The sequence below is a fragment of the Salvia splendens genome, chromosome 7 (assembly GCF_004379255.2).
Source record: "Salvia splendens isolate huo1 chromosome 7, SspV2, whole genome shotgun sequence".
NCBI classification, from domain to species: domain Eukaryota; kingdom Viridiplantae; phylum Streptophyta; class Magnoliopsida; order Lamiales; family Lamiaceae; genus Salvia; species Salvia splendens.
This window is the reverse complement of record NC_056038.1, coordinates 32,561,651-32,572,617: the sequence shown is the minus strand read 5'-3', so window position 1 is coordinate 32,572,617 and position 10,967 is coordinate 32,561,651. Positions and strand designations below refer to the sequence as shown.

At 37.2% G+C, this 10,967-nt stretch overlaps 1 pseudogene; it reads left to right on the top strand.

The window, feature by feature from the left end:
* Positions 1-1,719: 1,719 nt before the first annotated feature.
* LOC121740778 lies at positions 1,720-8,467 on the top strand (annotated as a pseudogene).
* Positions 8,468-10,967: the final 2,500 nt, after the last annotated feature.

The following is a 10,967-nucleotide window of genomic DNA, read 5'->3' as shown; positions in this document are numbered from 1 at the left end:
TTTCGACAGTTTTCGAGAAAAACGCCCCCCCCCAACTGGGCAAAATGGGGCCCAAACCGGGCGTTCCACTGCCCCTGGGCGTTTTTCATGCTGAAAACGGCCGATCCGGGACGTTTTTATGCCAACCCGGGGAGGTTTTGCACTCTCGGCAGCCTTCATAAAATGGTTATTATACCTTCTTCTCACCGAGCTCGATTGAGGCGTTACAGGTACCCACGCGAAGCTATTTCAAAGAAAAGATAACGGTCATGGTAACATACAAGAATTTGGACATCATCTGATAGGCAAAGAACACTTTGAATCAGACCCCCCCTTGGCTCATTGTAGACACTCCATATGTACATCTATCAACTAATATATAATAATCAAACCTTAATGATCAATTGATAGATGATTTAAAATAAAAAAAGGAGAAAACTTAGAGTATAATTAACATCATTTGATTCACATCATTTACTCTCTGAACATTTTTGTTTCATTTTCCTATAGCTGAAACAGGGTTAACGAATCCAATTGTTGCTACACATTTATAAGAGGTTTGAGAATTCTGAAAAGTGAGTGTTTTGTTTAGCCACAATTTAAATCACAAATACTACTAGTAGTACCATTTATCCATACAAAGGAAATAAAAATAATGAAATTCTTAACCTAAACAAATCAAAGATCTAGTTCAACCACATGCGTGCAATTTTTTTTTATCCAAAGTTGTAAATGACACAAATGTTAATATATAATTGGTTAAATACGAAAGAAATGGAAAAAATTAAATAATAGAGAGAGGGAAAATGTAGTGAAAATAGTGTTAGTGAATTATATGGTGCATATTAAAAGTGGTGCGATATTTAATTGGTTAAAAACTTTCCATATTTATACTATTTAATTTTGGGAGAAGATTCAAATTAATAAACTAGTCTAATTTTTAACGACGAGAGAAGTATTATAAATAATGTTTGATAATTCACACGGTTAAAAAAAACTTTTAGTTGAGAAAAGTTAAGCAAGCAATCCATTACATAAAAAATATAGAGAGAGTTAGAAGATTAAGTCACCGGTTCAAATCCGCCATCAGTTGGGAGACTTTCTTCCTTAATCCGCAATTCCGATTGAGCAGGATTAGGATGCCGCCTATAGTGTAAAAAAAAATGAAATGTCACTATAAAAAAGTTTAAAATTGAAATTACCAATTAGATAAAGAATAAAATTAATATCTTAGAATTACTGGACTCGACGTAGACTTAGGTGGAAATTAGGAGCTAAGACAAAGAGAAGAGAATTAAGAAATTCATCCATTCTTTCACTCTGCATCTGAAATCCTGGTTTGATTTTCAATGTGCGTTGATTGAATGGAATGTGATACGATATTGATCGTATCGAGATAAGGATCGACGGCGTGGGAGCTCGGCGATCAAATTCAGGCTGCACGCGGAGGTCTTCTCCGTCGGACAGATCGTCAGTTCTTATGAAAGAAAATGAGAGAAAACAACAATTTGGGAATAAAACTTATCATTCATTCTGGATAGTTGACAAGTTCCCCTTTTTATACCTAGGACCCTACGGCGGTTCGACCTCCTATCTCTCGGGAAAGAACCACAAAGAAAACCCGAGATAGAGCTTATAACATGCTCGACTCCTACACTATTACATTATATAAAATAACCAACGACAACAATACATAACTAACGACTAACATAATCTTGGAAACGAGCTGGTACTTTCTGATGCGGCGAGCTCGCGAGTCGCCTTGGCTGAGGTCTCGAACCTTCTCCGTCGCATGAGCATCTGTTAATGTATCAGCAAGCTTTCTATTGTTGGACCCCTTGTCACCCATAGATCGTGGCTGTGTCTCGGTTGATGATGTAGAGCTCTTATCAGAATGACATAAAACTGTTGGACGTCTACATTCTAGTTTGTCGAGCTCCCGCACAACCAATTTTCTGAATTTCGATCTACATCATGTCTTATTCCAATTCCACCGAAATCAACATAGTTGACGGCGGCGACGAAGATAGAGGAAATGATTTCGGATTCGGCCAATGGATTTTCGACCGAAATTCGATCAGCTCGAGGATGAGCCAATCTTCGCCCAGAGATTCGTCGGGATCGCCATCTTCTTCGGCGAACGGCTATTTCGATTTTAAGAAAACCAAGGTATCCAAGAGAAAGGCGTGGTACTTGAATAGGACGACGATTGGATTGGGGATATTGGTCGGTCTCTTCTTCTTGATGAATTTTTGGATGCTTAGACGGATCCAAGAACCGGGTCGGGTACGTGGGAACATCAAGCTTAAGCCTTTGAAATCGAACGCTACCACTGTGTTTATCCGGGTAGGACTTAATAATCTTTCCCCATGTCTGTTTCTTCATTTATTATTTCCTCTGTGTGTGTTTGAATTAGGCACCTTCAATCCATAGAGTTGGATGTTCACAGGTGTTTGAGACATTTCTTATTTTAGTTGCACATTATGAAATGATTAATAAAAAGTTTGATGGATACTCGAGATTAGTTAAAAGTTGGACTTATACTGGAGATTTTCCATGTTACTTAAATTGAAATAGTAGTCATGTCTGTAAAAGATTATCATTAGGAATTTTTGTGGAAATATAAATCTGTTGCTTGCTCGTGAGTCGTAACTTTCAGCGGTTCCGTGTTTTGGTTCCTTTAACTGTATGTTCTGAGATACGACATGGGGAGTTGAAAAGGGCAAGCAGAAGAGTTCAAAATCTTATTGTTAATGTGGTTTGTTTTGGACAAAATACACATCGTGTTAAAGTTTCTTATGATGTAGCTGAATACGAACCTAAGAAAATGACATTGATATAATGTTACTAACACTCTTTAAAGTTGGATGTCTGTAGTCATTTAGGACACTTATTATGTTAGCTGTTCATTATAAGTATATGCTATGATTAGTGAATAGTGAAGAGTTTAATAGATGCTGGAGATTTATCTGTCACTTAAATGAAAACAGTATCAGGTCTGCAAAGGATGCATTTATCATTGGGAATTCTGTTGAAAAAGAAATGTTGTGGTTGCACAGCTGGCTATATCAAGAGGTTACATACTTACATGTATTGGTTCCTTAACGCTATGTATAAAAGTATGACAGGGAAGTGAAAAGGGCAAGTGGAAGAGTTCGTTTTCTAACTTTGCGGTGGTTCCTTTTGGTTTAAGGGATTTAATCAATTTATTTGTACTAGTCTAACAAAAAATGACCTTGATGTATGTTTACTACCAATCATTGTTTTGGTTTCAGTCTATACCTAAATATGGTGAAGAGTTTAAAGTGGGTATGGTTCATGTAAAGGATGCATATATCAGTCATAAAATAACAGCTTTACTCCTCTGCTGGCTGGGTTGATTCGATATTTCCCAGACTTTTATCATTTTGAATATTTAAGCGTGGATGTTAATGCTTGTGCTCTCCCATGCAATGATATTAGATGCATTTTAATCTGCGAAAATCAGTATGTTCATTAGAGTGGCTGACAATTATTAGGTGGAAAAAGAGTACATACTGACTATCTCTTACTATCTTCTAAGTCCACAAACAAACTGCTAAATGTGTATGCTTCTTTATCTTAATGCAGGAAGAACTGCAAAAACTTGGCAGAGGGGAGAAACCTCAGAAAACCATATACGCAAGGCTTTTGGCTAAGGCTGCTCATGCACTAGCTGAGGTTTGTTCACTTTCTCAAGTAAAAAATTGTTATTTGTCATCTTCTAGGGAACTATTGATTTTCTGTTTGGATTCCGTCCATTTTTTCTTTCTTCCACTGATGCTTCCACATCAGGGAGAGACCAAGGAGCCTAAGGACTTGTGGATGGAACCTTACACTCGCGCTTCTTCATGGATCCCTTGTTCTCAAACACGCAATTGGGAACCTAGTGGTCTGACATCTCTCTCTATATATGTGTGTTTGTGTGTCTGAGAAAGCTCAGTGTGTTTTATAATTAGTGTTTGCATATTCGTGCCTATGCATGCTCAGATGATGTGCGTAAGTATAGGCTGACTATGCTTCCAAGACTAATGTCGTCATGTTTATGTCAGAGGGTGCAAGTGGTTTTATAATGTCACAGCTAATGGTGGAATAAATCAGCAGCCGAGTAGCTGTAGGTTCTATTTTTTATATCGTGATAGGAAACTTCAGTTTTAGAATATTCTGAAATTTGATTTTATTTTGGCAATGACTAGATTATTTGGGTGTTTCTAACAGGTATGCAATGCCGTTGCTATTGCTAGAATGCTTAATGCAAACACTCTGTTTCTTCCGAGGATTTATGTTTAGCAGCGTTTGGAGATATGCTAGGTGAAATACATTTTAATTTTGACGATTTCTAGCTTTCTTAATGCATGTAATGTGTGTTTCCTGTAACATGTCCTTATTCTTTCATCTCATCATGTAGGAGGAAGTCCATTCCAATAACAGATTACAACTTACAAGTAATACATATCCAGCTATGTTTTGCAATGTTTATTTTTTATTTAAAGTAGACATTTGCCAGTGGATATAAGACGAAAGCATAAATTTCTAGCAAGGTACTTATTAAGATTATCAAAAAATAAGATTATCGGTTATCGGATGGGATCTTGGGATGATTGGGTGAACTTGATTGATTACTTAACCTCTGTCATGTTATTATTTTTAACCTAGTTTGGCATCTTAACTATCTAATATTCATTTCTATGGTTGTCGATATCTTTTTCCATCTTAAGTGTTAAGAATATTAGTAGTGTTTAAGTATATTATGTATTTCCTGTCCCACATCGGAGATGTGAGATAGCCTAGCTTAGTCTCTTGTACTATATATATGTGGCCTATGTTGACTAATGAAAAAACACCTACACCTACACCTACCCCTACACCTACGACTATTCCTACTATGTCTATATACTTCTCTGCAATATCTATAATTTACTGTTCTACATGGTATCAGAGCGGATTCGAATCCGTCTCTAGAAAATTAGGGTTTAAAGAAATTAGGGTTTCTGCTGCTCTATGCCCGCTCTACTATCCCCACTCTGCTCTGCCGTCATTGCTCTAACTCTACCCAAATTATTTTTTGTTCTTCTCTACCCGCGCTACTCTGCCCAAACTGGGGTTTACGGTGTTGCTGCCTCTACTCTGCCCAAATTTGGGTTTCTACTACTACTACTCTGTTGTTGCTTGCTCTACTCTGCCCAAATTTGGTTTCTACTACTACTCTGCTTTATTGCACAGCTGCTCTTCTTCTCTGCCAAAATTAGGGTTTCTGCTACTGCTTGCTTTACTTTTGTCCAACCGACGCTCTGCCCAAATTAGGGTTTACGGCAACTCTGACTGATTAGTTTAGAGTTTGCTCCATGATATTTTATCATGTCTACTACTACTGCCCTGCAGCTGCGACTTCTGCTACAGCTGTAACTACTACCCTGTATTGCCACTTCGCTACAGGTTGCTATTGTTGTCCTACAGTTGCTACTCTGCTACATCTGTTACTACAACCCTGCATCTGCCACTTGCTTGCTACAGTTGCTACTACTGCTCTACAGTTGCTACTCTGCTACAATCTGTTACTACTACTACTACCCTGCATCTGCTACTTTGCTACAGTTGCTACTACTGCTCTACAGTTGCTACACCTGCTCTACAGTTGCTACTCCCGTGCATCTGCTACTTCTGCTACAGATGCTACTACTGCCTTATAGCTGCTACTTTGCTACAACTACTTATACGCTGCCCTGCAGCTCTACTTTGCTACGGCTGCTACTACTGCATATCGTTGTGACTTCTGCTATAGTTTCAACTACTACTACTATTGTTGTTGATGTCTACATTAATTGTTGAGGGAAACATTTGAGAACTTTGTACCAAACTGGACATGATTGATATAGACGTTCCAGCTTGAGGGGAGTGTTAAGATATTAGTAGTGTTAAGTATATTATGTATTCTATTTCTGTCCCACATCGGAGATGTGAGATAGCCTAACTTAGTCTCTTGTACTATATATATGTGGCCTATGTTGACTAATTGAAAAACACCTACACCTACACCTACACCTACACCTACGACTATTCTCTACTATGTCTATATACTTCTCTGCATATATCTATAATTTACTGTTCTACATTAAGAAATATCTAACATGTTCTGATTGAAAACTATGGTCAAACTCTGTTATTTCGTAGCCAGTTCAGCGATATTTACCAGGAGGATTATTTCATCGACTACTTGAAGCCTGATATTCGGGTTGTCAAGGAACTTCCATTGGAGTTACAGTCATTAGATCTGGAGGCAATGGGTAGCATGGTGAGATTGATAACTATCTACTACGGATACCCAACTCCACTGCATTTCTATGAGACCTGCTAATCGTTAGGGTGTTTCCTGGACTTTCCTATCAGGTTACTGACTCAGATATTACGAAAGAGGCTAAGCCAAGTTTTTACATGAAGTACATTTTGCCCATTTTGCATCTCAACAGAGTAGTTCATTTTGTCGGATTTGGGAACAGATTGGCATCTGATCCAGTCCCTCATAAGTTACAGGTAACTTCAGGCTTTGGTTTGTTAAACAGTTCAGTTATGATTGTCTTTACTTCAAGTTCTTCAAAGACCTCATTCTTGAATGTTCATATAAAAATTTCCCCACTTTGCTCCTAATTAAAGAACTTCATCTAGAGCCTTCGATGCAGATGCAACTTTCATGGCTCTAAGATTTGTCCCTAAAATACAAGAAGCTGGCGCTTTGCTTCTTCAGAGGATGCGTCAAAATGATACAGGTTTGGGGCATTTGGACATTATCTTGTAGGTCCATTTGCACAGACAACGGTGAAGGGGCAAAAACACTGCTGCTGCTAAAAAATCAAGATATCTAGCCTTACATCTGAGGTTTGAAATTGACATGGTAGCTCATTCTTTATGTGAATTTGGTGGAGGTGAAGAGGAAAAACGTGAATTGGAGGCTTACCGAGGAATACATTTCCCTGCATTGGTGGAACTGGAAAAAAAGGGAAAGTAAGTTTCTGCAGTATTCTTGTAGTTTCAAAGCATCATTATTTAATTTTGTGCTGGCCAGGGTTGGATTCTTTTAATGCAATGATGGGTTTGTCTTTAGGCAATCGTGGTTTTTACGGGATAAAGGGGGAAATTGTTATTTGGCTCTGCGTAATTCTTTGACACAGTATCATTATTTGATGATAAGAATAAAACTTTTATATGAAAAGTTACATTTTCCTAATTGCTCTCTGAGTTTAATCATACAATATTTGGTTTGTTCTTCTATATCCCGTCGCAGATAGAACTGTATCCTTCTCCCTGCCTCAAACATGGATCTTTCCTGACTATTCTAGGATCTGATTTTATGGTCATAGACATGAGTCTGTTTTCTGATTCATGGATAGTTGCTGTATCGGAAGATTTGACCATCATTGCAAATCACAAATTTTCTTAGTAAATGAATCTTGTGCAGGTTTCCTCCCCAACAGAACTAAAATCTGAAGGATTATGTCCATTGATGCCAGAGGAGACAGTGCTTATGCTTGCTGGTCTTGGTTTCAACCGGCGAACCCATATATACCTAGCTGGTGCACATATTTATGGGGGGAACTCAAGACTGTCAGCCTTGACTACCTTGTTTCCTAATTTAGTTACCAAAGAAAACTTGCTTTCTTCAACTGAAATCGATCCATTTAGGGATTTCTCTTCTCGGGTAATCATGCTCTATTTACAAAGCGAATCAACATATCTTTTGCATGTACTATATGTTTTGCTTTTGTTTTTCACATGAAGGTTTGTGCTGTTTCAAGTGCAGAAGTAAATATTCCAGTTATTCCATCCAGTTTTAAGTTAGGCTAGATTGAACAGTGTACATTACGAGTTATATTTTTTTGCAGTTGGCGGCACTTGACTTCATAGCATGCACTGCTGCTGATGTATTTGCTATGACTGACTCAGGAAGTCAATTTTCTTCTTTAGTAGCTGGCTACCGAATCTATTATGGCGGAGGCAAAATGGCAACAATACGGCCAAACAAACGGCGGCTTGCTGACATCTTTGTAAAAAAACAACACCATAGAATGGGAGGTTTTTGAGACAAGAGTGAGGAAGGCAGTAAGACAAAACAAAAGAGTATTTTTCACGGCCTGTTGGAAGGAGCGTATATAGATATCCACGATGCAAGGATTGTATGTGCTATAATGATTAAGCTTTCTGTGAATACCAGCATCATCCACCCATTTTACTTCTGTATGTTAACCATCTTGACTTTTAAGTTCACTTTCCGATCAAAAATCCTTGTTCACATAGTTCCTTGGTTGCATTAATGTACTTTTCACCACACTTAAAAAGTTCCCTTTTTTGGTTTCTTAGACCTGACTTGCTAGACATCAGATATGAGAACTCCTATAGTTGTAAATGTATATGCTCAAGATGATTTTTGACCAATTGAATACACTTTGCCTCAGTAGATCAATGATGATTTCTGTTATACTGTTGTTAGGAACAGGCTATTAGCTGGACCTGTTAGATGTAATTTTCTATTCTAAGAAACACTTGTAACTGTTGATGTTGCAAATTTGATGTAAAGCAGAGGCTTTGTCACTATAATTCCATACTTTGCTTCAGTTGTGATTTTTGCCGTTGTTTACCTTGTATGAAGATGGAGAAGCTCATTTCTGTCTTAGACTAAAATGTGCAAAGACTGACAAGGGCATCCTTATAATGTGACTCAGACTCCCTCTCAGAACAATTGAAGTCGTTGAGGGCATTTGTTACAGCAAGTCTGAATTCCAAGATTTGTGTTGCTTCAGGAGCTAAGTTGAACCAGAGTGGATTCACACTGACTATCACTCCCTTGGGTGGCAGCACCGTTTGCAGGTATATCTCTGGTTTGCTTGCTACATTCTTCACTATTTTGTGTGTTACCTGTGTTCCAGAAAGTGTAGTTATTGTCAATGAAGGTTGGCACATGTTCCTCCAGTGCCAATTCTGTTTCTCTCTTGATCAGTATTCGGAAGAGTGCACAAAAAAGTAAGGTAATCTTCAAACCCCGCCTCAAGATCATCAGTCAGAGACTCAAAAAATGTCGAAGCGCATAGATTCTGGTGTGGTCATTATTGTTGTGAATTACCAGTAGAAAATACGAGTCCAGGGTCCAAGGCCGAGTAGGATCAACAAGGCCAGCCCCAAAACCAAACAGGGCAGCTGGGTATATCGTGTTGGCAGCAAAACCTTAAGCCATTACAGGATCACCGTGGTTGTCATGCTTGGTAGCCGTGGTGCTAAGTCTGCTACGTGAGGGGTAGCCATGCTCGTTCTAGATATTAGCGCAAAATTGTGACCTGAAACCAATACAAACGGGGTTCAAAACTGCTGATGAAACCGACAAAAAGAACATATCAGTTATGAATCTGTAACAATTTATATGTTTAATGCATAAAATATAAGAAACTATGGTACAACCATACAGAGAACTTGATGACCAACACAGGCTTTTGCTCATTTGAAAATTTCATGATAGAAGAAACATAAGAAAATACTTCAACAAAAGAAAATCTCATTCGCGGTAGCAATTAGAATTAGTTATAGTGATTCGAGTAGAGTTCAACTCTTGTATTTTGTAAACACATGTATAGACAATAAGTCTATAAATGAGTATCAAGAGAGGGCTAGACTACACCAAATATTACACCTGTAAATTGAGTTGAAGGAATCATTCAAATTGGGATTTTGGATGATCAAAAGGTTTGATAAGGACTTGCTTGTTCTATTATTTATTATTTTCTATAATTTTAATTAATAAATAATAATAAACGACAAATTATGCAATAAATAAATTACTTTCTTATAAAAGCAAGTAGCATAAAACGTAGTACATAATTTTTCGTATATACCCTAACAAATCATTAGACTGATGGCAAACTACCTTAATTAGTATGGAAGTTCCATCAAGTTTGTTGGTGGCTAGCGGATTTGAAGTGCTTTTAAAATGCTAAGGGGAAGTTATTTTATCTTAAGTGATAATACGTCAATCCAAAAGCACTAGATAAAAATTGTATTATGGAAAGAGTACTTTCCTTGACTTTAATTACAGTTTGGTTGTTTATTGCTTTGGCTGCAATTTTCGCCTTCGTTCTATTTCTGTAATTTCCATTCGGTTGTAGTAGTAAATTTTTCCCACATTTGCACTTGTATGTTGTATAGAATATTCGGTTAGAGTGAGACCACTCTATACCATTGTGTTTCCATGTGAATCCAACGAAATATTAAACCAATGGTTGACATTTCTGCTCAAAAAATCATTTGGATAAGCAACGCTCGTTGTTTTTTTTCTTTTTAATTGAGCATTATAAGGCGCATTAAATCCTAGTGATCAGTAACTCCTTCACGTAATTAAGGTGTGTCGTCCATATTATTATGCTTTCTTCCCTCTTATAACCAAATCATCAATCAACTTTCATAACGAGTTTTTTCCCTTTAATTTCATTAAGAAGAACAAAATAAATAGGAGTAATAAATAAAGCTTTCGTTTTTATCTACTCCTTCTATCCCATAAAAATAAGGACACTTTCCTTTTTCGTTTGTCCCATAAAAATATCACATTTCCATTTTTAGAAAATTCTACCGAACTAATTACCCATATACATCAATTTATTTACAACTTTTACCATTATGATCCACCATTACAACTCATTAAACACTAATAATAATGTAGAGTCCCACTCTCCACTGATGACACTGTAACTACCATTCTCCTTTCATCTTTCTTACTTTACAAATGGAGTATGTATTAATTCTCGTGCTGTCCTAAATATCCTTATTTTTTTGGGACTAGAGAGTATAACTTATACTCCAAAATATCAATGACCACGGTCATAAACGTATCTACCATTACTATAAATTTTGATATGTGCCCTTACTTATTTTAATCTTTTACCTACTACGATAATTTTGATAAGGATTCTTTAGTAAATACTACTCCCTCCATC